The following is a 24,931-nucleotide window of genomic DNA, read 5'->3' on the forward strand; positions in this document are numbered from 1 at the left end:
GAGTGAAAAGGAGACACAGCATAACTCTAAATTTACCTGCTTGAAGAATCTATCTTAACAATAGGAAATATCCCAAGTCTGATATGAAGTTGAAATAGAAAACTGGAATTCTGAAGGTCTCTAAGGCAGGAGGTCTTACATCCCTAGTAAAATTCAAGCATTCAATACGTGTGGGGGGGGGGATGAAAAGAGGAGGCAGGGCCCCAGCTCTGAAACACACCAGATTACCAGACACTGCTGCTAGAATTTACAAAGGGGCAAAAGCCATAGTCTGCTGTTGTCCTTCCTCCCTCCCTCCCTTCCTTCCTGCTTTCTTTCCTTCCTTCCTTCCTTGCTTAAAGAGAAAGAGGGAGTGGGAGAGGGCTACAGAGGGAGAAGGAGACAGAATCCCAAGCAGGCTCCATGCCCAGTATGCAGTCCTATGTGGGGCTCTAACTCATGATCCTGAGATCATGACCTGTGTTGAAAACAAGTTGGAAGCTTAACTGGCTGAGCCATCCAGGCACCACCATACTCTATTTTTAATGGAGCAGAATCCTGGCCTGGTGGAGGTGGACAATAACCTGCCTTGCCTGGGAGGGTAGAAAATGAGATCTGGTCTAGGTTCTCCATTTACATGTTGTATAATTGTGTGAAAGTCATTCAAGTGCCTTGTGGCTCAGATTTCAATATGGAAAATAGGAGTAATAGTACCTTTTGGGCAGACCTCACTTGGCTATAATGATAATGCTGACAATAATAACAACCATTGCCTTTAACTGACCAATCATTTTGTGCAAAGGCTTTGTATGTACTAACTCATTTGCCTTATCACATCAATGAAAGAGGAAGATACTAATTATTTCCAAGTTACAGATGAGGAGACTGACACTTGGAGACATTTTACAACGTGGCCAAGGTTACCTGCTAATAAATGGGAGCTCTGAGGTTAGGATGTAAGACCACTTCCACTTCATAGGAAGGACTATTTAACACTGTTCTTTAACCAGAGCACTGCCCTCTCAAAAAAAAAAAAAAATTAATAAATAAAATGCATAAAACCTCTTATCTCACCGTAGTACTTTTGACTGATATTAACCAAAGGGAATTTTTACTGTTGTTACTTTTTTAAATTATGTTTTTAAATTTTTATTTATTTATTTGACAGAGAGAGATCACAGGTGGGTAGAGAGGCAGGCAGGGAAGCAGGCTCCCTGCTGAGCAGAGAGCCCGATGCAGGGCTTGATCCCAGGACCCTGAGATCATGACTTGAGCCAAAGGCAGAGGCTTAACCCACTGAGTCACCCAGGAGCCCCTGTTGTTTCTTATTGACATTAATATCACAGCCATATGAGGGGCTGGAAAAAAGTTAATCAAAGACACCCATGAATAAAGATTTTTAACAACGGACAAATCAGGAACACAAGATGATGGTCTTCCTGTAAACAGCATGCTCAAGTAGCTGTATCACTTTTCAGTCAGTCTGACCTCTTGGTGGGAATCACTGACTGGTGACTTAACAGAGATTATGGGGGAAGTTCCAAAAGCTAAGGACTTTCCAGATGGTTGGAATAAGATCACACACTCTGGGTTGTGTTATGGAGATCACCAGTATTTTCAGTTCAAAGTGAAACCTGTGGAAGAAGTAGTTGATCAAAAGGAACTAAATCGGGGCGCGTGGGTGGCTCAGTGGGTTAAAGCCTCTGCCTTCGGCTCAGGTCATAAATCTCAGGGTCCTGGGATCGAGTCCCACATGGGGCTTTCTGCTCAGCGGGGAGCCTGCTCCCCACCCCCAGCCACACTCTACCTGCCTCTCTGCCTACTTGTGATCTCTCTCTGTCAAATAAATAAATAAATCTTAAAAAAAAAAAAAAAGGACCTAAATACACGGAGCACTATGTGTGCTCATCCAGTTGCTGCGAATTTCCCTGTGAGTGAGGTACAACTTTCCTCCTCAGTTTAGCAATGAGGACATGGATGAGTCACACGTCCAAGGTCACACAGTTTATATGCATTAATAATAAATAACATTTGTTCTACTCCCCAGTACATCCTGGGGGCTGTTCTAATCTGAGTAGTAATTCATTTAATTGTTAAAATGATCCTGTTGGACAAGTACTTGGTGCTAAAGCTATGAAGATTTGCCATTTCTCAGATAAAGAAACCGAGGGGCAAATGTGAAATGTCCAGCCGGAAGACGAAGGAACAGGGTACGAACCCAAGCTGGCCTGATTTTCCAGGGCTACATTCCTCCTGCCATGAGACAAACGCCCTGGTGTTCTGGCTACTCTACCGGGGGTAGCCAGAGGAGTGACTGGAGAATAATGTAGACAAGGTCAGTAACTCCCATGCCATCTAGAAATTGAAAGTTTAAAATGCAGTGTCTGCTCTTCGCCTTGATCTCTACGGAAATAGAGATGATACCTCTCTGTGACAGTGCTAAGTGACAATTCTGAGTGTAAATGTGCTTTTTGGCACAAATTGTCCTGTCCTAATAGTCTTGATTATAATTATAAAATAATGGGTTTCTGAAAGGCTGCGAGCAGTTCTGGGAATGGCAGTAAGGGCTTAGAAACGACATGTTGTTTATGCGAGAAGTGTTCTGTTGAAAATTAAACCCACGTTTAGGAGAAAGGATTGTGTTGTATGCTCTTAAGAAACGCTCTTGCTGTGTAATTAAGTCAAAACCAGTCAGTTGCCAATTTGAGTTCTTGTCTCACACGAATGATGCCCCATTTCCTATGAGCCAAGTGGCAGGACTGACCTAAAAATGACCCAGCCTGGTTCTTATCCCCTGCCTGTCCCCACACCCCCACCCTAGAACCTTGGCAGTCCATCTTCCCATGGTCCATCTGTGAAGTGTGGTTCCAAGGTCCATCTTCCTTCCGGGGACCCTGTCTTATCTTTCCCTTAAGATTCTTGGAGGTCTTCCCACCTCCACAATAAAGAATGAACACTTATTGTTGAAGGGATTTCCTAGGAGGCCCTATATGGAAATAAGGAGTTAAAAAAAAAATGTGATAAAGTTTTAGAGCTCTGAACTTCTCACAAAATCCCCAGAGAAGCTGTCTCTGACTTCACTTCTTCTAAGGGTAACAGAAGTCTCTCTCTGAAGGTCAGAAAGTCTTCTCTGTTCCAGGATTCTGAAGTTAGATTAAGCTAGTAAATCTACCATGTTTTCTTGGGTCTCTAGGTCACTGTGTCTTTCTCATTTGTTCTGTGTTCTTCTAGCATCTTCTCCCACCCTTTATTTGTACTAAGGACTTTAGGTAGCTTACAATGGAGACAGTTTTAATGGAATTATTAAAAACGGAACCAGTGTATCAAGATGATAAAGTTTACCACCTCTGGGTTTTTAAAAAATGCTTGGCTTAAGAATCATTTGAGGACTTTAATTATCTATTTCCATCCATTTTCTAGATACGTTTATGATCCTTAGGAATTCTGATTTAGTATCAGAGATGGGGCCTAAGGAATCTGTATTTTGAAATGCTGCCCAAGTGATTTTAATGCACAGACAGATCTGAGAATGACAGTTATAATAGAAAATGGAGGACAATACACCACATTTAATATGGTTACTGGTTTTGTCCTTGAGAATATTGCTACAATTCATAACAGCCAAGGCAAGGTCCACAGGATGGAATATGTGATCCTTCTTACAAAGGGAAGTGAGGCACCCCCTCTTGGTCAGATTATTTTTCTCTTTCACTCTGTGTGGTTATTCCCCCATTATTCTCCTAGGTCAGACCCACTGTGATGCTAGAGCTGGCCTCTTTGATTCTGAGCTTACAATATCCATTTAGACATTGTGACCTAGGTTCTTATTTGCTTCTCCTAGTGTGGTGCCAATTTCTCTTCTTCATCTCGCATAAACTTACACCAGAAAAATGTCATGGTCTGCTCTGAACTTGCTGAGGCATCTGCTGCCAATTTTAGTTTTCTAATTTTTCATTCCAAAATAAATAAAAATAAAAACTGTCAGTTCTACTTTTGCAAACTGACTACTCAACTTGCCATTGACTATCAAGATTCCGAAAATGGTTTTCTCTGGGAAACGCCAGGATCTCCTGTGCAAAGACTGCCTGAACCACTGTGAGTCTTCCCAGGAACCTCTTTTTCAGTATTGTTGGGGGACAGGTAAAGGTTGATAGTTAGAAGCTTTGGCCATAAGTTCGAGGTCCTGAATCCTCAGAAGGAGTGTACTGTTCCTCAGTGGGGAAACAGCTACTGTAGAAACTTTCTACATTCAAAGAGCACTTTTGACATTCATGGCAGTGGTGCCTGGGTGGCTCAGTGGGTTAAAGCCTCTGCCTTCAGCTCAGGTTATGATCCCACGGTCCTGGGATCGAGCCCTACATTGGGCTCTCTGCTCCGTAGAGAGCCTGCTTCCCCCTCTCTCTCGGGCCTGCCTCTCTGCTGTCAAATAATCTGATCTCTCGCCGTCAAATAAATAAAATACCTGATCTCTCCCTATCAGATAAATAAAATCTTTTTAAAAAAGAAAGAAAAAAAAAGAGAAAGATATTCATGGCAAAGCATGAGTCTCAGCTAGAGCTGTGAATCCTTTCCATACATCATCTTTGGTTGGATTGTCTATAGTTGCAATGTCTTGTCCAGGCCTGAGAGCTGAAAACCACAAAGAGCAGGGAACACCTTTGTCAGTTACTAGAACATTGGCTGCTGAGATCAGGTGGATGAGCAGAGGCAGTGGCAGTGTGGTTCAGAGCCTTGCCCTGGACTCAAGCCTCTTGCCTATAAAATGGGACACTGGGGTTGGGTCAGGATTTTCCAAAGTGGTCTGTGATTTTATGTGGTTAACAGATGAAAGTATATTACTGTTAATGATTATGTATATATTCTCATGGTTATTTTCTGTTTATGATAGGTTTTGTGAAGAGTGAGGAATATGATCCCTTAACAATGCATATTTAAGTTTACAATGTGGACCTTTTTAAAAAAAAATTAAAAAACAAAAACAGAGAACAAAATGAATAATACAATAGGTATGTGGGAAATCAATTTGATATTGCCATGAGAAAGTTTACCTATGGGAAAACAATGGACCAAGTGGCTCCTGAAGGTCAAGCCAGCTCTCTGACATTCTAGTATGTTCATCTCTACAGGAGAATTTCCTTATCTATAAAATGCAAGTTCTGGAGTAAATGTCATTTCCAGCAATTCTGTTCTATGATTAGAGGCGTGACTCCAACATGCAGATGTTCCAGCATCCTTAACATGTGGTTCTAGCATTTTAAAACTTGTGATACAGTGTGAAAATGGGACACTCAATAAAAAAGTTATAGTTTAGGGGTGCCTGGGTGGTTCAATGGGTTAAAGCCTCTGCCTTCAGCTCAGGTCATGATCTCAGGGTCCTGGGATCGGGCCCTGAGTCGGGCTCTCTGGTCAGTGGGGAGCCTGCTTCGTCCTCTCTCTCTGCCTGCCTCTCTGCCTACTTGTGATTTCTATCTGCCAAATAAATAAATAAAGCCTTAAAGGAAAAAAAAAGAAAGTAGTACTTTATTCATGCATTTATATTTTTTTCCCATTCTCCCTTATTTCTGGAAAAGGTTTAGCTATCAACTGAATTGAGTGGCAAGTGAAAGACTAGGGAAGAAAGAATTAGGACCATTCAATGGAGCATTGACCCCACCACTATGTGTTGACCAAACAGACCCTTGATCTCTTTGTCCCTTGGTGTCTCTCTCTTTGTCCATGGGGTGAATCGTTTATGGAGTCACTTCTCTGACAGCTACAAGAATCAAATGTAAGAGAGGATTCAAGAAAATTGAGAAAGGGCTATATAGATAGGAAAAGTTTGTATCACATGGGATTGAAAACTCCTTGAAGGAAGGGTTCTTCTTCTTAGTGGTATGATCCAATTGTATAATCCCAAGAAGACTTCCCTTCTTGCCTATTCATTTAAAAAGCAGTAAAATTCACCCAGGTGTCATTTTTATAAGATTCTTCTATAGTTTGGCGATGTGTTACTTGGCTAGTTCAAATTAAAGTTCTCTTTAAACTAGTTTGTCTAAATCCAAGCACTTTCTTACACTCTAGTGCTTGCAATTATCCTTTCCCTTTCCCACACTTGACATTTAAAGTGATATCTCACAGGCTCCTAAACAGTTAGTGAGGAAGGCACAGTCTGACCCCGGTGTCTTCCACCATCTGTGTATTCTTGCCAGTTAAGAGTAAACACTCTGTGTACATTTCACAATTGGCGATTGGTAACAGCACAGACCTCTGGTTACTTGTTCCTTCCTGTTCTTAAAATGCCAGCCACGATTATCCCTTCTATCACTGTGGGGCTGCTATCATCCCTCAGCCATATGCCACCGCAAACAGCCACCAAAGATGTACTCAGTGGACACACTGCCAGACCTTGCAGGCGCTGCCGTTCTCAAGCCGTTGAGGTCAAGCCTCGAGGTCAAGCCTCCCCCTTCCTGAGCTGTGGCACCTTTCTGTAAGTCATTCTTCCTCCTTTGCCTGCCACAGGCCCTTGCCTTTGCCCTTTGCTGGCTCCCACAACAGTTTTGAAAGAAACTTGTCCAATCATCTGGGGTTCAATTCTGATGCCATTCTCATCTGTCTAAATGTCACTTTGATCTTCCTTCTTTTGCACTTTTTACTGGGCATGAAGTTGGTCCTTACGGAGGAAGTCCTCTCTCCCACTCCACCTTGAACTGTCAGGATCCCACTTTTCTCATTTTCTGAATTTTTTTCTTCCTTCACTCTTTTCCTTCCCTTCTTATCTGTGAACTCCATTACCCACTTCTGCACTTGACAATGCCTATTGCATTCCCCAAAGAATGTGCCTTTTCTTCTTCTGATTGTGAAGAACATAATCTCAGGAATCAGACAGATCTGTATTCTGATGCCACGTCTTACATATCTGTCTTGCTCGCCTCAGCTATAAAGTGAGGATACCTACACCAACCTCTCAGATTTGTTGGCAGTTTAATTAGCGAGAGTAAAGCTCTCACTTCCCTTTATCTCCTTGAACATTTTCTTCATTTTACTCATTCTTATATCTACATTTATGGAGAAGTTACTCCATTGTTAGCACATTGCAAAGCATGTAAGGTGGCAGAGATGAAGAACAAAGACATTTTCCCAAAGTCGTGGGGTTCAGATTCAAATTGGTAAGGGACATGTGTCAACAAACAATTCACAGACACACACACACACATGCACAGATTGTTAAGCCAACATGGGGCGGGTTGTTCTGCTTAGAAGCAATCATGGAAGGCTTTACAGAAGAGGTGTTATTTGAACTAGAAATTTTAAAAGAATAGCTCTCCAGATGGACCATGGAGGAGGCCAAGGAAAGGGAATTCTTTAAAGGAATAGTAAAGGATTAAATCTGTGAAACATTAGTAGAAAAGCATGGTGCTAGCACAGAGGGGTGGAAAGAATATAGTAGAAATAGTTCGTTGTGTAGTGCCAATAGTTAATTGACATCAGTTGACCTTGGAAAAGTTATCTGTCAGAACTCTTTCTCAGTTTGTTCACCTTTCAATTAAGGATATTGTATTAAACAAACTAGTACAAGCAAAGAGCAGGCCACATAGCAATTGCTCAAAAATATGAATTCTTTTCGTGTACTTTAGTTAAGAGATGGAGAAGATCCTATCGGAACAAAAGACCAGGTAATTCCCTAGCATCAGGCCCCGGACTGCAGTGCCTGGGGCGGAAAGGACTCGAGTTTTCATCCTGGGGCTGCTGTGACCCTGCTGTGTGACAGTGGGGAAGTTATCACTCCACTTGACGTAATGTGACTTGTGACTCGTTTTGCTTTAAAAGCTGAACCCTGGGGGTAACCGCACCCTCCATTTCAAGGAACGAGAAGACATTCTGGAATGTTGCAACATCAGGGGTGGAGAATCACTGTCATAAGGGGAATATGTCATTGGCTGTAATTGTCTGTTGCCTAACAGGGTCACAGAATTTCTTCTTCCCTTTTTTTTTTCTGCCCGAGAGTCAAAGATTCGTGATATGGCAGTTCTACTTTCCTGGAAAAGACCCTGCAGTTGAACGAAATCAATCACTTAGGTACTAGCAGCGATAGAGCCAGCAACCAGAGAATATTCATTGAGTGGACAGTTTTTTACCAGATGGTGAAAAGGTACAGAGAGAAGAGATAGCTACCTCCCGCCCTCTAGCAGATGCCAGCTGAGCCACAGAGATAGAATGTGGAGCACCATGGAAAGAAATCTTCCAAAGAACCCTGTACGACGGGGCATGTTTTTGTCAGGCTTGGGCCTGAGATACCCGGTCTTTCTCTGGTCATCTCCTGCTCTGTGTCATGTCGCAGGGACAGAGAGAGGCACGGCCTGGATTTGAACCTGATCGGCCTGTTCTGCTGAAGGATGCTGACTGGGGATGAAGCAGACACCTGCTGCAGTAGTGGTGGTAGTCACAGGGGTAAAGTGATGTGAATGCTCTTCCTCCTGACAATGAGACACCTGGACAGAGGTTGAGGGGAGGGGGCGGGGAACCATGAGGGGTGACCCGCAGTAGTTCTGCTTACTGCTGTGTTGCGCGCGAGCGTGTGTGTGTGTGTGTGTGTGTGTGGTCTCTTAGAAGCTTTTATTCAACATTCTGTCTGATGCAGGAATTCCTTCTGCTACCACAAAACAATAAGCATTTAAATCATACTAATGAAAAACATCAATAACTATGAATGTCATTTATACTAAATGAGGCAGGCTTTGGGCACTTTCCATCTGCCAGCCAGCATTGCTGAGCATTTTTACATGCATCATCCCATTTAATGACCCCAGAAGTCCCAGAAGGTGGGTGTCCTCATCACCACCATTTGGCAGAGGAGGAGACTGACCATCAGGGAGGTTGAACTGCTTCTGCTAAATCACTTAGGCAGGATATCCTAGCTGGTGAGATGGAAGACCAGGACCCACGTGTGCCTGACTCCAAATCCTGCCCTCAAACATCTCTCCTACATGACTGTTCGGATGATGTCTGAAACTCTGGTGACGGGGCTGATTATTCCCCCGAGTGTCTCATTTCATTGTTTGACAGTTCTGTTGACAGATATGTGGATAGAAAGATTTAAACGGAGCCCAAATCAGCCTCCCTCTGCATCAGTATTGGACTAATATTTTCATCTGTGATGTGGCAGAAGGGCTGATACTTGTTGCTTTATAGGTATTGGGAGGAGAAATAAAGGCTTATGAGAAGTGGAGTTGGAGCCCGCCTCTGCCCTTTGCTCATCAGGAATCTCCTAGTCAGCTGGAAACAAAACAAAACAAAACAAAACAACAACAACAAAAAACAAAACCACTTTTGTCCTGGGGTAGGGACACCATTCTCAAAGAAGGTTCTTCCCCCTACCCCCCTCCCACCAACTTGGCTGTTTGACCCTCTTTGAGTCACTCACTGAGCTATTTGGGATGTTGTAAATGCTCAGTGAATCCACACAGACGTTCCTTCCTCTGTGACCTCCATGAGGAATACAGTTTGTCTAGGTTGCTCACCAGTTTCTCTGCAGTGTATTGGGGTACTGAGCGTTAGGTACTACATGAAATGGGGGGTGCATGTGAGACAGGCAGCACAGCATCTGGCTCATGTTTCCTGTGCAGTTCACATGGGGTCGCCTTCCATGACTAGCTGCTGAGCAAACGTTGAATGGGGCATCAGGAAGCAACAGACTAGATCCTATAGGCATGGAAACTGGAAGAGGCAATTGAGAATCCCTATCTGGTAGTTATCCTGTCCCCCACAGCCTGGAAGGCTGAATAGACAATTCCAGAATCCTGTGCCCACTCATTTAAAAGTCTTGACGGAGCTCCTACTATCTGCCAGGCTCTGAAGCGGAGTGACATTCAAAGCAAAACAAAACAAAGCATGATGTCCATGCCCAGGAGGGTCAAAATCAAGCAGTGGCTGAGGGGAGGAGCAGTGGGATCGGCACATTCCTAAAAGTGTACGCCAAGTGCCGTGGGTGACCAGGAAGCTAACTGGTCATTAGGGCTTACTGATGTGGGGCACCTTCTCCATGCCCAGGATTCTTCAAAGTGCCTTATAGGAAGGAACTCATTTACTGACTTCCCATTCTATAGATAGGACCCTCAGGTGCAGAGCAGTGAGGAACTGAGTCCTAGATCGTTACAAATCCAGAGGTCATAGAAGTGGGATTTGAACTAGTCTGGAGCTAGACCACACTCCACGCCATGCCTCTATCTTAGATTAGATTAGAATTTGGAAAACATTTTCTGGAATGTCTGCCATGGCTTTGTTCCAGCTAGGGGTGAGAAAAAGTATCATTTTTCATCTCGGGGTTACTGATGGAGTTGAGAGAGAGGCAGACCTATGAACTTATGGTTCCGTTGTAGCATGATATGCGGGAGGCAAAGACTAGTGATTAAGAGTATGGAGCCTAAATGCCAGACGGACTACACATAAGCTGTGTGACCAGGGCAGGTTATTTAACTCCTCTGTTCCTAAGTTGCATCATCCTGCCTGCTAACATGAAGATACTTGCCTCCGAAAATTACAGTGGGATACAATAAGGAGATACAATGTATAGAAACTGATTGGCACACCATCACCTAATATGCCCTCAATAAGTGAGCCCTACTATTGTACTTCTGTTCAATAATAAAAGGATAGAAGAGAAAGGGCTGGAAAGGCAGCAGGGCACCAGAGCTGGAAGGACCTTGAAACTTCCTAAGGTATTAGGAAACGGCGAAGCTCTTTACTCCAGGAAGGGACTTCAGTTCTGTCACTCAGGTAAAGATGTCGTGGATGGATCGAAGGGAGGGAGACTAGAGCCAAAGGCCAGTGAGTAGAGAGCATGGAGGCCATACTGCCGACTGCTTTGCTGAATGCCAAAGAGATACCTGATCTCTTTGGAGTGAAACTTTCAGGGCCACAAAACAATCTGTTCTTTCTGGGAGAAAGTAGCAGCAGTGTCTCCCGTGGTCTGACCCAACAACGTGGGCTCTGCTCATTCTTCTCAATAGCTCAAGCACTAGATATATATAGAACCATGGTGACAACGGGTAGAAGGTAATTTAATTTGAACAAAAGCCCCAAGTGGAAGAGAGAGGAGGCCTTTCTGAATGTAAACGCCTAACATGCATAGCTTTGTTTTTATTATTTTTGTATCTCCTAGCAAAGGCTCAATCTTGTTATGTCTGCAGTTGCATTTGGCCAAACACCACAGGGAAGACAGACACAATCTAGGCCTGTGATTACGCAAAGAAAGAAACCTTTCTGAAAAAAGAAAGCAAAACAAAACAAAATAAAATAGGCCTCTTATTCCCTTGGAGGGTTGGAAAGAGGAGAGTAGGATTATTGGTAATTCCCACACTCGTATTCACTCCCTATGAGCTGACAAGTCATTCTCTCCTAGATCCTTTAAATCTGGCCCAGGATATATTAGCTAGAGGACAGTGGAGAGGCCAGCTTAGACTGAAATCAGTCCTGGTGCACATTTGTGTGTGTGTGTGTGTGTGTGTGTGTGTGTGTGTGTACGTGGGTGTGTGGATCTGAAAGCATTCCCTCCTTTCTTCTACCTACATATTCTTTTATCCTCTGCGTGTGACTGCTGTCACCTGTTCTTTTACGGGTCTGTGGTTTCATCCAATGCCTCGAGGCTCCTAGGATTTGGAAATAGGCCAGCTGGGTGTGAATCCTGATTTTTAGCACTCTCTGTGTGGGGGTCCTTGAGACGGTCACAATGGCCTCCCTTACTCTCAGTTTGTTCCCATGTAAGATGAGGATAAAGATGCTTACATTCTCACTTTTCAGTGGGAATGGAGTTAGATAGTAGAGGTAGAATGGGGGCATATCATAGTGAATATATAAATACTAGAGCCCTGCTCAATGACCACATGGACCTCTTGCTCTTGTGGTCTTAAAATCTTCCCAGGCTGTGCCAGGAGCTTCCCCGTCTGTGCAGAGCCCACGTGTGGGAGGCTACTTGCCTCCAGCATTCTGTGCTTTGATCTACCACCACACTGTTCTAGGAGTGACAGGTCTAAAGCTTATTTCTTTTCATGTCACTACCTACAATATGGACGCTCGTCACTTCCCAATATCCAATTTCCAGCTCTTTAAAACCTTTCTATCCTTCATGGTCCAGATAAAACCCTCTATCTCTTGGCAAGCCTTCTCTGAGCAGAATAGTTCCCAGGGTTTGTCGTCACACTAACTCTATTGGGATTTCGGGCCTACAGGCCCCCATGGGTACTCCCTAGGCTCTTCCAAGATGCCAGCCTGTGTGCTGACACACTCTATACAGACTATACTTGACCCTGAGCGATAAAGTTGAGGTGACAAAATGACATCAAAGGAGGTGGGGCAGAGGACATGGATTTAACACAAGCCAGAGCTCTCGGGGGAAACAGACCTAACCAGAATTGGAATGAGCTTTGCTGTAAGCAGTGATTTCCCTAACAGTGCTCCCTGTGATTGCCAGTGGCCCCATATACTGCTGCAGGGGCTGGTGCAAAAGAAACAAGGGTAGAGCTGGGCTGGCAGCTGGATATGAACCCTTAGCTTTGTATTCATACAAAGATACAGATACAGAGCTGACATGTAGTTCAGTGGTCACCAAACCTAGCTGATCACCAACATCTCCTGGGGAAGAGGGATTCATGGACCCCAACTCCTAAGAACTTAACAAGACTTTTCTGAGTTAGGAATCAGAAGTATGTATTTTTCAAGCTACCGAGGTGACTCTGATAATTGGCAGACTTGAGAAGCACGGATAGACGCCATCCACTTGACCCCACAGGAAGGAAGTTAAGAACTTCCTAATGCATGTCTATTCCTCTCCAGCTCTAAGAGGAGTTTAAGCATTTCCCATATGCTGTGGTCAAATAGTCCAGCATTTGAAAGATTAATTTCAGCTATTGTCCTAGAATGATCGGAAGAAGAAGGAGCACTGTTTCCTTTAACTCTTATCATGTCTCTTCTTTTTCTTTTTGAGAGAGAGTGAGAGAGCATACACGTGCACAAACAGGGTAGCGAGAGGAGAATCTCCTTCCTTCCTTTCTTCCTTTCTTGCTTCCTTCCTTTCCTTATTTTAAATTCAATTTAATTAACATATAGTATATTATTAGCTTCAGAGGTAGAATTAGTCATTTAGCAGTTGCATATAACACACAGAGCTCATTCCATCAAGTGCCCTTCTTAATGCCTATCACCCAGTGACCCCAATCCGTCCACCCACCTCCCCTCTAGCAACCCTCAGTTTGTTTCCTAGAGTTAAGAATCTCTTATAGTTTCCTCCCTCTCTTTTTCATATTATTTTATTTTCCCTTCCCTTACCCTATGTTCATGTTTTGTTTCTTAAATTCCATATATGAGTGAAACCATATGGTATTTGTCTTTCTCTGACTGACTTATTTTGCTTAGCATAATACCCTCTAGTTCCACCCATGATGTTGCAAAGGACAAAATTTCATTCTTTTGGATGGCTGAGTAATATTCCATTGTGTGTATATATCACATCTTCATCCATTCGTCTGTCAATGGACATCTGGGCTCTTTATAGTTTGGCTATTGTGGACATTGCTGCTATGACCATTGGGGTGCATGTGCCCCTTCAAATCACTATGTTTGTACCCTTTAGATAAAAGCCTAATAGAGTAATTGCTGAGTATTAGGGTAGCACTATTTTTAACTTTTGAGGAGCCTCCATACTGTTTTCCATAGTTTGCATTCCCAACAACAGTGTAAGAGGGTTTCCTTTTCTCCACAGACTCACCAACATCCGTTGTTTCCTGAGTTGTTAATTTAAGCCTTTCTGACCAGTGTGAGGTCATATCTCTTTGTGGTTTTGATTTGTATTTCACTGATGTCCAATGATGTTGAGCATTTTTCACGGGTTTGCTGGCCACTTATATGTCTTTTTTGGAGAAAGGTCTGTTCATGTCTTCTGCCCATTTCTTGACTGGATTATTTGTTTTTTTAGGTGTTGAATTTGATCAGTTCTTTATAGATTTTGGATACCATCCTTTTATCTGATAAGGCATCTGTAAATATCTTTTCCAATTCTGTAGGTTGCTTTTTAGTTTTATTGACCGTTTGCTGTGCAAAAGCTTTTTATCTTGATGAAGTTTCAATAGTTGACTTTTGCTTTTGTTTCCCTTGTCTTTGAAGATATGTCTAGCAAGAAGTTGCTGCAGCTGAGGTCAAAGTGGTTTCTTCCTGTGTTCTCCTCTAAGATTTTGATGGATTCTTATCTCACATTTAGGTCTTTTATTCATTTTGAGTTTATTTTAGTGTGTGGTTTAAGAAAGTGGTTCAGTTTCATTCTTCTGTATGTAGCTGTCCAGTTTTTCCTGGATATTTGTTGAAGAGACTTTTTTCCATTGGATGTTCTTTCTTGTTTTGTTCAAGATTAGTTGACTATAGAGTTGAAGGTCCATTTCTGGGTTCTCTATTCTGTTCCATCCATGTGCCTGTTTTTGTGCCAGGCCCACACCATCTTCACGATTAGAGATTTGTAATAGAGCTCGAAGTCCAGAACTCTGATGCCTCCAGTTCTGGTGTTCTTTTTCTACATTTCTTTGGCTATTCAGGGTCTTTTTTGGTTCCATATAAATTTTAGGATTATTTGGGATGCCCAGGTGGCTTAGTGTCTGCCTCCGACTCAGGTCATTATCCCAGGTAACTGGGACTGAGCCCCGCATCTGGATCTTCACTCAGCAGGGAGTCTGCTTCTGCCTTTGCCTGCAGTCCCCCTGCTTGTGTGCTCTCGCTCTCTCTGATGAACAAATAAAATCCTTAAGATCATTTTTAGGATTATTTGTTCAAGCTCTGTGAAAAATGTTGATGTTATTTTGATAGAGATTACAATTAATGTAGATTGCTTTGGTTAGCATAGACATTTTAACAATATTTGTTCTTCCAATCCATGAACATGGAATGTTTCTCTATTTCTTTGTGTCTTTTCCAATTTCTTTCATAAGTGTTCTAGTTTTCATAGTTCAGATCCTTTACTTCTTAGGTTACATTTATTCTTAGGTATCTTATGGTTTTTGGTACAAATGTAGGGATCCAATCTTTGATTTCTCTTTCTTCTGCCTCATTATTAGTATATAGACATGCAACTGACTTCCGTGCATTGATTTTATATCCTGTGACTTTGTTGATTCCTGTGTCAGTCCTAGCAATTTTTTGATAGAGACTTTTGGGTTTTCTATATAGTTAATCATGTCACTGTGAAGAGTGAGAGTTTGACTTCTCCTCAGCTAATTTGGATGCATTTTATTTCTTTATGTTGTCTGATTGCTGAGGCTAGGACTTCTAGTACTATACTGAGTAACAGTGGACAGAGTGGACATCTCTGTTGTGGTCCTGACTTTAAGGGAAAAAGCTTTCAGTTTTTCCATTGAGGAGAAAGAAATTCACTGTGGGTTTTCTGTAAATTGCTTTTATGATATTGAGATGGATCCCTTCTATCTCTATACCGCAAAGAGTTTTTATCAAGAAAGAATGTTGTATTTTGTCAAATGCTTTTTCTGCATCTATTGAGAGGATCATATGGTTCTTGTCCTTTATTTTATTAACGTAGTGCATCACATTAATTGGTTTGTGGATGCTGAATCAACCTTGCAGCCCAGGAATAAATACCACTTGGTCATGGTGAATAATCCTTTTAATGTACTCTTGGATCTCACGTTGGTGAGAATTTTTGTGCCCATGTTCATCAGGCATATTGGTCTGTAATTCTCTCTTTTGGCGGGATCTTTTTTGGTTTTGGGATCAAGGTAGTGCTGGCAGAGAGAGAGAGAAAATCTTCAGCAGATCTCATGCTCAGTGCAGGGCTTGATCTCACGACCCCAAGATCATGACCTGAGCTGAAATCCATAGTCAGACACTTAACCTACTGAGCCACCCAGGTGTCCCTTTTATCATGTCTATTATTGCTTGCATATACATTGTACCCAGTTTCCAGGCCCAGTTTCTGGTTCAGTATAGTCCTAGAGCCAGCATTTAATGAGTGGATCAGTGTGTGCCAGGCACTATGTGAATAGCTTGACTTGCATTGCTTTGTGGAGCTCTACTGACTCCCTCTCAGATGCACTGTTACTACCTTCACTTTACAAATGAAACTTCAACGGAGAAGTTAATTATGGCCTATAAGATTCCATGACTAGTAAGTGGTAGAGCCAAAATTTAAATTCTGGAGGCTTTTATTCCAGAAGTTACCCTCATAAATATCACTACTATACTTCAGAATTTTAACATATGGGTCTGAATATCTGTTATTCGATTCTAATTTTAAACATGTAGCTTCTTCGTAGGTCACATTTATCCATTTCCCAATGTCTTGTTCTTCTCTAAGACAGTTAAAATCTTCTTCCAAATAAATCTGCTTTACTGTTTCAAAAATCATTTTGGTTCTCCAAATACATTTGTGTGTGTGTGTGTGTGTGTGTGTGCGTGCGCGCGCGTGTGTGTGTGTGTTTTAGGGAAAGGCAAACTCATTAAAAAACATTATGTTTGTCCTTTCCTATTATATAACTGAGATCATACATCTTCCCACCCACATGGTGAATATTTATTGGTGTGCTGGTGAATCTTTAACAAACAGCTCTCCAGGGGCAGGAGAGGGGAATGGAAAGCCTTGATACTGTTTGCTGATTTCTGGGGTGTAAATATTTCTGCCATGGCTAATGCAAGAGGTGGAGGTGCTCTTCCATGCAAGGAAGAGATGCTTAAGATTACTCTCAATAACCAAGTTATCAGAAATTGTAGCATTTTGCCCTCTAGCCTTTAAAATATCTATTCTTACTCACACATAAATCTCATCAATTGTCTAGGTGTGATTTCTGGCTAACTAAAATCATGGAAACCAACATTTGCAGAGTGATCTCTCTGTTCCCAGGACTATGCAAGTCAGTTAAGATAATTGCCATTGGTTGTATTTTGACATCAAAGAGTATGTTAAATAGAATTTCCAAACTTATGTTACTCTTCTCCAGTGACCACTGCATAACCCACCAGTCCTCAGGGGCACAGGTTGAAATATGGGGAAAGCAGTGTCTGGGGACATAGGCAAATTCTCGATTCTGTCCTGGGTCTAGCATGGCTTAAGGTTTGACCTTAGACAAGACACATAATCTCTACGGGATCTGGCATACATGGCTAAACGTGCTGACAACGTAGGAGAACTAAATGATAGACCAAATGTAAAACACCGGGTACATTACAGAAGATCGATAAATGTTAGCTACCGACCGTCGCTCCTTTCATGAATCATTTATATTTTCTGAATCCACATCACCTGCTTTCTCATTGCCTTCTTGCTCAGATGATCTCCACTTGTTCACTCAGAGCCTGCATGCTCTGTTTTCTGTTTGTAGCATAGGTCTCCCACTCTGAGTTGTGCATTCTCTGTATTTGTGTGATTTTGTTTTCATCCTCCAAGACTTCCTTTCGAAAATTCTTAGCTTTTTTTTTTCCTTTTTGTGTTACCCCTTTTTTTCTCAGGCTGTAACTTCCTTGGCCATGCTTTTCTCCTTTTACTGGGATGTGTGCTTCATCACCAGTGGGACTCTTAGTCTCAACTCTTTGCTTCTTCCTCCATTAATTTCTCACGATACCCTTCCCCATTTCGCCTCTGTGGATTTCAGACAAAGCTGTCTTTACTGATGTGTGTTCTGTTTGCTTCTCTAGACAAGAGTGGCTTTCGCGGTCTTCTTTATTTCTTGCATCTTGTATGTCCCTGCTCCTACCTCTCCTCACCAACTCCCAAGGGCTTCCACTGCCTCAACCTGAAATCCATTTTCTTTATTTTCCCTTTTCCTTCCCAAAGGACCTCCAAATCCCTCTTCCATCAGCCCATTATTTGTCTTTCCTTTTCATTTTCCCCTGAAACTCCTCTAGCTCGGTAGTCTTCCCTTTCATGATGCAAAGGATACAGGGCCAATTTGCATTGATATATCTGTTTTGCATCATAAAGGTAACACTCCTTTTGTGGGCTGAGTAGCTGGATTCTTGTCACTAACTTGAGGGGGGGTATGGTTCCTGTCTCAACACTGAAATCTCTTAAACAAATCCCAGCAGAGAATGACAGTTTATGTAGTGGAAGGAAACACGGACCCAGGCCTACTTTCAGATTCAACTTGTCACAACTGTGTCATCCTGAGCAAAGACTTCATCTCCTTAGTCTCCCCTCTCCTCATCGGTAACATAGGGAAGCAACACAGTATAGGGTCTGAAAATAAGGCTTTGTAGATTGACAGATCATTGCCCAATTACTGGTCTATCTCACTAGCAATGCCCTCCCTAGATTACCCACTTCTTCATGCCAGCAAGCAATTCTTTGAAAGTGAAAGGTATATATCTGTGAAACAGGTGAATCTCAGAAATGAGCAGAGGATTTAATACCATTCTGTGTGCAAAATACTTAACCCATTGCCTAGGGCATGGAAGCACTCATCACTGGGGTTTATTACTACTGGGATACTTCTACATCTCTTAAAAGTGACTTGGCTCCTCATGCGGGTTTGGCTTTACTCTTGCTCTTCCTGCAACCTGGAATATCCTTTAACTTCATCCCTGAAGTGTCCTCTGTGACAGGTTTTTTTTTTTTTTTTTTAAGATTTTATTTATTTGACAGACAGAGATCACAAGTAGGCAGAGAGAGGCAGAGAGAGATGTGGGGGAAGCAGGCTCCCCACCGAGCGGAGAGCCTGATGCGGGGCTCCATTCCAGGACCCTGAGATCATGACCTGAGCCGAAGGCAGAGGCTTTAACCCACTGAGCCACCCAGGTGCCCTTGTTTTTTTTTTTTTTTTTTTTTTACATCTTTGGCAAAGCGTTCTCCAGTTACCCCACTGCTCTAAACAGAACCAGTCATTCCGAACGGGTCTGCTCTCAGAGCACTTTGTCCATGCTCTGTTTGTAGCTCCAATCATGTTACTTTGTAGCTTACAGCTTACTCACAGGTTTACTTCCTACAGATTGTCCCAGATGATGAGCTTCTAGAGAACTAGACTATGTCTTATCTTTTTTCTCTTTCCCAGCAACAGATACAATGTCTAACAAATACAGGTACTCAATATATATGTGTTAATAATTGGAAGAAGAGACACAGACAAATGGTAGACATTCATTTTAAGTTTGTGATGAATAAAAAAATTAAGACAAAGACCCAGTTTCCCAGTTTCTAGAATAATGCCATAAGGCTGGGGCATATACATGAACCATGCAGGCATCCTGGCCCTGATATGTAGAACCAAATTAGATTTCGCCCAACAGGCTGATTGGCTGCTGAGGCCATGGGCTACTGATCTGGAACCTTTCCCATTTCTACAGGCCAAACATAGGCTTGTTCCTAAGTATGGAGTAGGTTGGAGCATGGGTGTAGGGTTAAATGGCTCCAACCCAGAAGATAAGATAAGAGTAAAATAGGGCAAGAAAACAAGCAAGTCACTAGAATAATCTGATTTACTTGGATCTCTCAAGTAGTAATTCTCAGACGACTTGGAGTTTTGATACCTTATGATCTTCATTTCTTTAAACTTGTAGTTATTTTCGTATACTTATGAAAATGGCACAGGAGAAAAAAACACTAAAGTATAATGGGATTTTTTTAAAAACAAAAGTGAACTAAAATTACCATGCCTCCTAATCCCCTATTCTTTGCAGACACTTCCGTGAATAAGATCAACATCTTTTGACTATAATGTGTCAGGCATTGACCACTGATTCATTACGTTTCTGCAAGCACGGTTTAATCTATGGAAGAGGACGGTTCAACTCTTCGCTTAACAAGCATTTATTGAACACAAAGTCTGATGTAGGCACCATGTGACAAATCAAGAATAATAAAAAGTGATGGCTTGGAAGACAGTCCTGAAAGAAAAGTCAAGAGCTTGGAATTCAAGTCTGTGACTCTACCCCTCATTAGCTCTGTAATGCAAGGTAAATCAGAAGGACTCCCCAAATATCAGTTTCTGCATCTCGGAAATAGGCAAGATATGGGCGGCCTTCTCTCCAACCCCTTCTCACAGAGTTGTAAAGATCAAGTAAACAAGTGTATTAAAGAGCTTTGAAAACTGAGAAGTCATAAAAAATAACAAAGAATGACATTCAGCAGTATTTTGTTTTGTTTTGTTTTCTTCCCCATCAAGTAACATCAGCTTCATTCTGAGGAACTTGGTTTTAAACCAAATGTGAGACTGTAAAATGAAAGCTGGTAAAATGAATCCTAAGACAATGCCCCAAGTTCTGACTCTGGTGCAAATTAGCTGTGTGATATGGTCAGTTTACCACCCTTGGCTGGGCCTTGGTGAGAACAGTTTGTAAAATGAGGGGGCCAGACCAGATGAGCTCTAAGGACCCTTCTAGCTCTAACAGTTTTCTTGTTTCCATGAAAATTGCTGCCATCTGCTTGAACTTGGTGGTAAGTTGTGTTTATAATTATGCTTACCTGGATAGGAAAGATGAGAGAACACGGCTGAATTCTTTAGGTCTAGGAACACAGCTGGTGAGTGGAAGATTCAAGAAGGCAGAGTTGTCCCAAGTCTAATGTCAGAGGAGGCCAGCATGACTTCTGGGGCCATAGACACATATGCCTTCATGGGTCTCTTTCTGAATTATAAATTAAAAAATTAAAAATAAATAAATAAATAGCATATTTTATGACTGTATTATTATAAGGATGAATATATCTCAGGATCAATTATATATGCTTTCTTTTGTTATAGAAAGAGTAAAAGTTTTAATAGTCTCAAAGAATTGTCATGGATCCTAGGCACTATTTCTATTGTGTTTAATGGCTATGTGGGCCTTGCTAGGTTCTCTTAAAAATGGTGGTACATTTTACTCAAAGAACATGTAGACAGCCAGCCACCTAAAGCTTGATTTCCTTCTAGAGTAGGGATTTTCAACTTTGGCACTTTTGACATTTGTACTGGATAATTCTCTGCAGAGAATTATGTTTCTGCAAGCATGGTTTAATCTGTGGAAGAGGACAGTTCAACTATACACTTAACAAGCATTTATTGAATGCAAAGTCTGATGTAGGCACCTGTGCATTGTAGGTTTTTTTTTTTTTTTTTTAAATGTTTGAGAGAGGGGGAGAAAGAGGAAGGGAGGGGGAAAGGGAGAGAGCATAAGCATGGGGAGCTTAGAGGGAGAAGCAGGCTCTTTGAGCAGGGAGCCAGGAACGGGGATCCTGGAATCATGACCTGAGCAGAAGACAGATGCTTAACTGACTGAGACACCAGGCGTCCCTGTAGGATGTTTAAGAGTAACCTGGCCTCTACCCATTAGATGTTAACAGCACACCTGCCACAGCTGTAACAACCAAAAATGTCCCCTGCCATTGCCAGGTGTCCCTTAGAGGTAAAATCATCCCTAGCTGAGAAGCACTATTGTAGAACATTCTCTCTAGATGATGTTCTACCTTCTGCTGATAGCTCATGATCGTCTTGAAAAATGGTTTCCCATATTACTCTTAGTGAAAGAGATAGTCCTTACAGGGATTTGTAAGACTCTCTCCGATCTTGCCCCCCATACCTTTCTGACATTCCTACTGCTCTTCTTGTCTTCCACGTGCTTCCTGCCTCACTGTTCTCGTTGCTGTGTCCTGGATCTGCCAGACACACCACCCTAGGGCCTTTGAAATAGTTCTACCCTCTGTGTGGAACATGCTTCCCCCAGATTATCCACTTAGTAAACTCTATATAAACTTCTTCACTTCTTTGTTTAAATATTACCTTCTCAATGAGGCCTATCCAAGCCACCATTTATAAATTCCAGCCCTATTCCTTGTCATTTCTCTTTCCCTTTTCTCTATCTCTCTCTCTGCCTCTATATATGCACATTTTTTCCCCCATAGCTTATCACCTTCTATCATACTGCAATTCAGTCTGGAACAACACAGACACCAGGGGCAGGAAGCCCCTGCACCATCGAAAATCCGTGTATAATTTTTTACTCCCTCAAAACTTAACTACTAATTGTCTACTGCTGACCAGAAGATTTACCAATACTATAAATGGTCAATTAGCACATATTTTGTATGTTATATGTATTATAGACTGTATTCTTGCAATAAAGTAAATTCTCACAAAAGAATATAAAGTGTTATTAAGAAAATGATAAAAAAAAAAAGGGGCGCCTGGGTGGCTCAGTGGGTTAAAGCCTCTGCCTTCGGTTCGGGTGATGATCCCAGAGTCCTGGGATTGAGCCCCGCATCAGGTTCTCTGCTCAGTGGCGAGCCTGCTCCCTCCTCTCTCTCTCTGCCCCTCTCTGCCTACTTGTGATCTCGGTCTATCATATAAATAAATAAAAATCTTTAAAAATAATTTTAAAAAAAGAAAATGATAAAAGAGAAAATACATTTATAGTACTGTACTGTATTTATTGTAAAAAAAAAAAACCCATGTAGTTCAAGAATCAACTGCATAAAATTTATGTTATTTATTTACTACATTTATCATTTATTTTCTTTGTCTCTGTACTGGAATATAAAATCTACAGAAAGAGAAATCTTTGTTTTGTCTATTTTGTTTATTCTACAAGTGCTACACAGTAGGTCTTTAATAAATTCACATTGGATTGCATTGAAAAAAAAATGAAGTAGACCTCTCTATCTTCGAAGAGAGCCACTAGGAATCCCCCTTCCTTCTTTGGACACCAGATCCACATCTCTGTGTCTCCCCTGCTGTGTGAGGACTGCTTCTCCAGGGGAGTTCTCCACCTCTTCCTCAAGCGCTCCCATGCCCCCCAGCCATGTCTCCATGTCTTTGTGCCCATCGGTTCCCCTTTAGTCTCTGGGACTCCGGAAGCAGCAGCAGAGGGGAAACCTGCCTGCTCAGGATTTTGAAACAGCTAATTCTTCACTTCTTATAGCTGGTCTATCCACAAAAAGGAATGATTCAAAAGAGACCTTGAAAAAAACTAAGACCTTGCCGTCCCTGTGGGCACAAACAATGACCAAGAGAACAGAGAAAGCCCTTTCAATCTTGGGTCAGGAATTATTTACCACTGGAGGTGCTGAATAGAAGGGCCAAGCCATGGGGTTATTACGGCCTCCTCTCAAAGCTGGCTGGGGAGAGAGAGCCAAGAAGTCACTGCAACCAGGGCCAGCATGTGGGGACGCCAGGAGCCCACGTTGTGCCGGAGAGACAGCCCTCACTGACCCAGTTTCAGAACAACACCGCCTGACACAGCACTGCAATCCACAACTTTAATAACTTGGTGACATACAAAGCAGTTTTGATGCAAAGTGGAGCTGACAGAGCAGCAGAGGGAAGGCTTTGCTTCTCACCGAGCTGCGTGGGGAATCCGTTCAAGGTGATTGCAACCTTCACAGCCTGGCCTACAGTCCGAGCCTGCTCTTGCAAACAAGTGAGACTGGTTTGTTTTCCAGGAGGACAAACACAGGGGTGGCTGACAGGGAGTGGAACCAACCTAGAAGGACTGGTTGTTACAGCCTGTCCCTTCTGCTGTGATTTATGTCCCCGATATACCTGCTCTTCATCATCCTTGCTTGCTCCTGCCTTAAACTCAGCCCGTATCACTGGGGCTGTTTTAACAGTTGCATAATATTAAATACTCAGAACGTATCCCCTCCATCTCTGGTTCACAGCCAATTTTGAATGATCTTCAAAAAGCACATCAGTGATCATGTAACTTTCCACATCAAACCTTTCCCAGGCTCCCCATTCCTGCAGAAAGAAAACTGTGAACACCAACAGTTCTCCACACTTAGTCTCTGAGCAACATTTTTAGCTGCTTCTCCTCAGTCCTGCCTATTTCTTCTCACTTCCTGCCACCACAGCCTCCATCGCCCCCGAATGTAGTTTTCTCATTGTAATTTATTGAATATACACCACACTTTCCATTCCTTAATGTCCCGAAGTATGTGATTATTCCATGTGCCCTTAAATGCTCCCTGTGCTAGGAGACTCACTACGTCACATGATAGCCATTTCTGATACTGAACAGCTTTAAAACTCTGTAAGCCTTTTCCTATGAATCACAAACTGTGCTCTACAACTCTCATTTGTTGTCCCTGTGCCTACTTTCTGGAGTCCCAGAGAATATGTTCTGCCTCAGAACTCCTTTCTGAGAAGTGATACTCAGTGAAACTTATCTTTTGAGCTTCCTATCTCATTCCTTTACCCATTTTTCACAAACTAAGGTTCTAACCATCCCAACTCCCTTCACTGTCACCTTTCTGCACCTTCCTTATACATCCCAGATTCCTCTTAGAATCAAAAAGAGGGAAGTTGTACACGGTGTATTTAAAGATAACAGTAACAATTAGTAGCAATAATAATAATTAGCAACTATCCTTGGCATATGGGAATGGATGTATTGACTTAAGTTGTGCAATTTCAATTATTTATTCTAGTATCCATTCATTCATTCTCTCTCTATTTATTTCTGTTGAGTAATGAAGGGCCACAGAGTAAAACACAGTCCCTGTCTCACAGCATTTCGTGGACTGGAGGGTAAGGGAAGAGGCTGATAACTGTGTAAGCAGCACTTACATTCAGGGTAACTATACCTATGGTGTGGGTTATGCTAGCACTGAAGAGGGACCCTTGACCCAGTATGGGGATACTGAGGGAGGCAAAGGGACTGAGAAAAGCACTACAGAGAAATCGTTGTCCATACTGAGACAAGGGAGGTAATAGGTCGTACCGTCAAATGGAAGGAGTGAGCAAGGACATTTGCAGGTGGTGTGAACAGCCAAGGCAAAGGCACCGAGATAAGAGGGCATGGAGTATTCAGTGACCTTGAAGGGTCTTGCGATACCTTAACAGGGTAGTGTATATTAAGAGGTTGATTCCCCTGTTCAGACTGCAGTTCAAATGCAGTTCCAGAAAAGAGAGATTACTGGGGCTTGAAATTGTCAGGACAATCTCCCTGGAGGTGAAGGGTCCTGAGGTGGGCCCAGAAGGAACAGCACATTATGGATGGCCGAGAGGAGGGGAGATGGATATCT

This window comes from Mustela putorius, unplaced genomic scaffold, assembly GCF_011764305.1.
Source record: "Mustela putorius furo isolate JIRA1106 unplaced genomic scaffold, ASM1176430v1.1 tig00000596_pilon_pilon_pilon, whole genome shotgun sequence".
Lineage (NCBI taxonomy): Eukaryota > Metazoa > Chordata > Mammalia > Carnivora > Mustelidae > Mustela > Mustela putorius.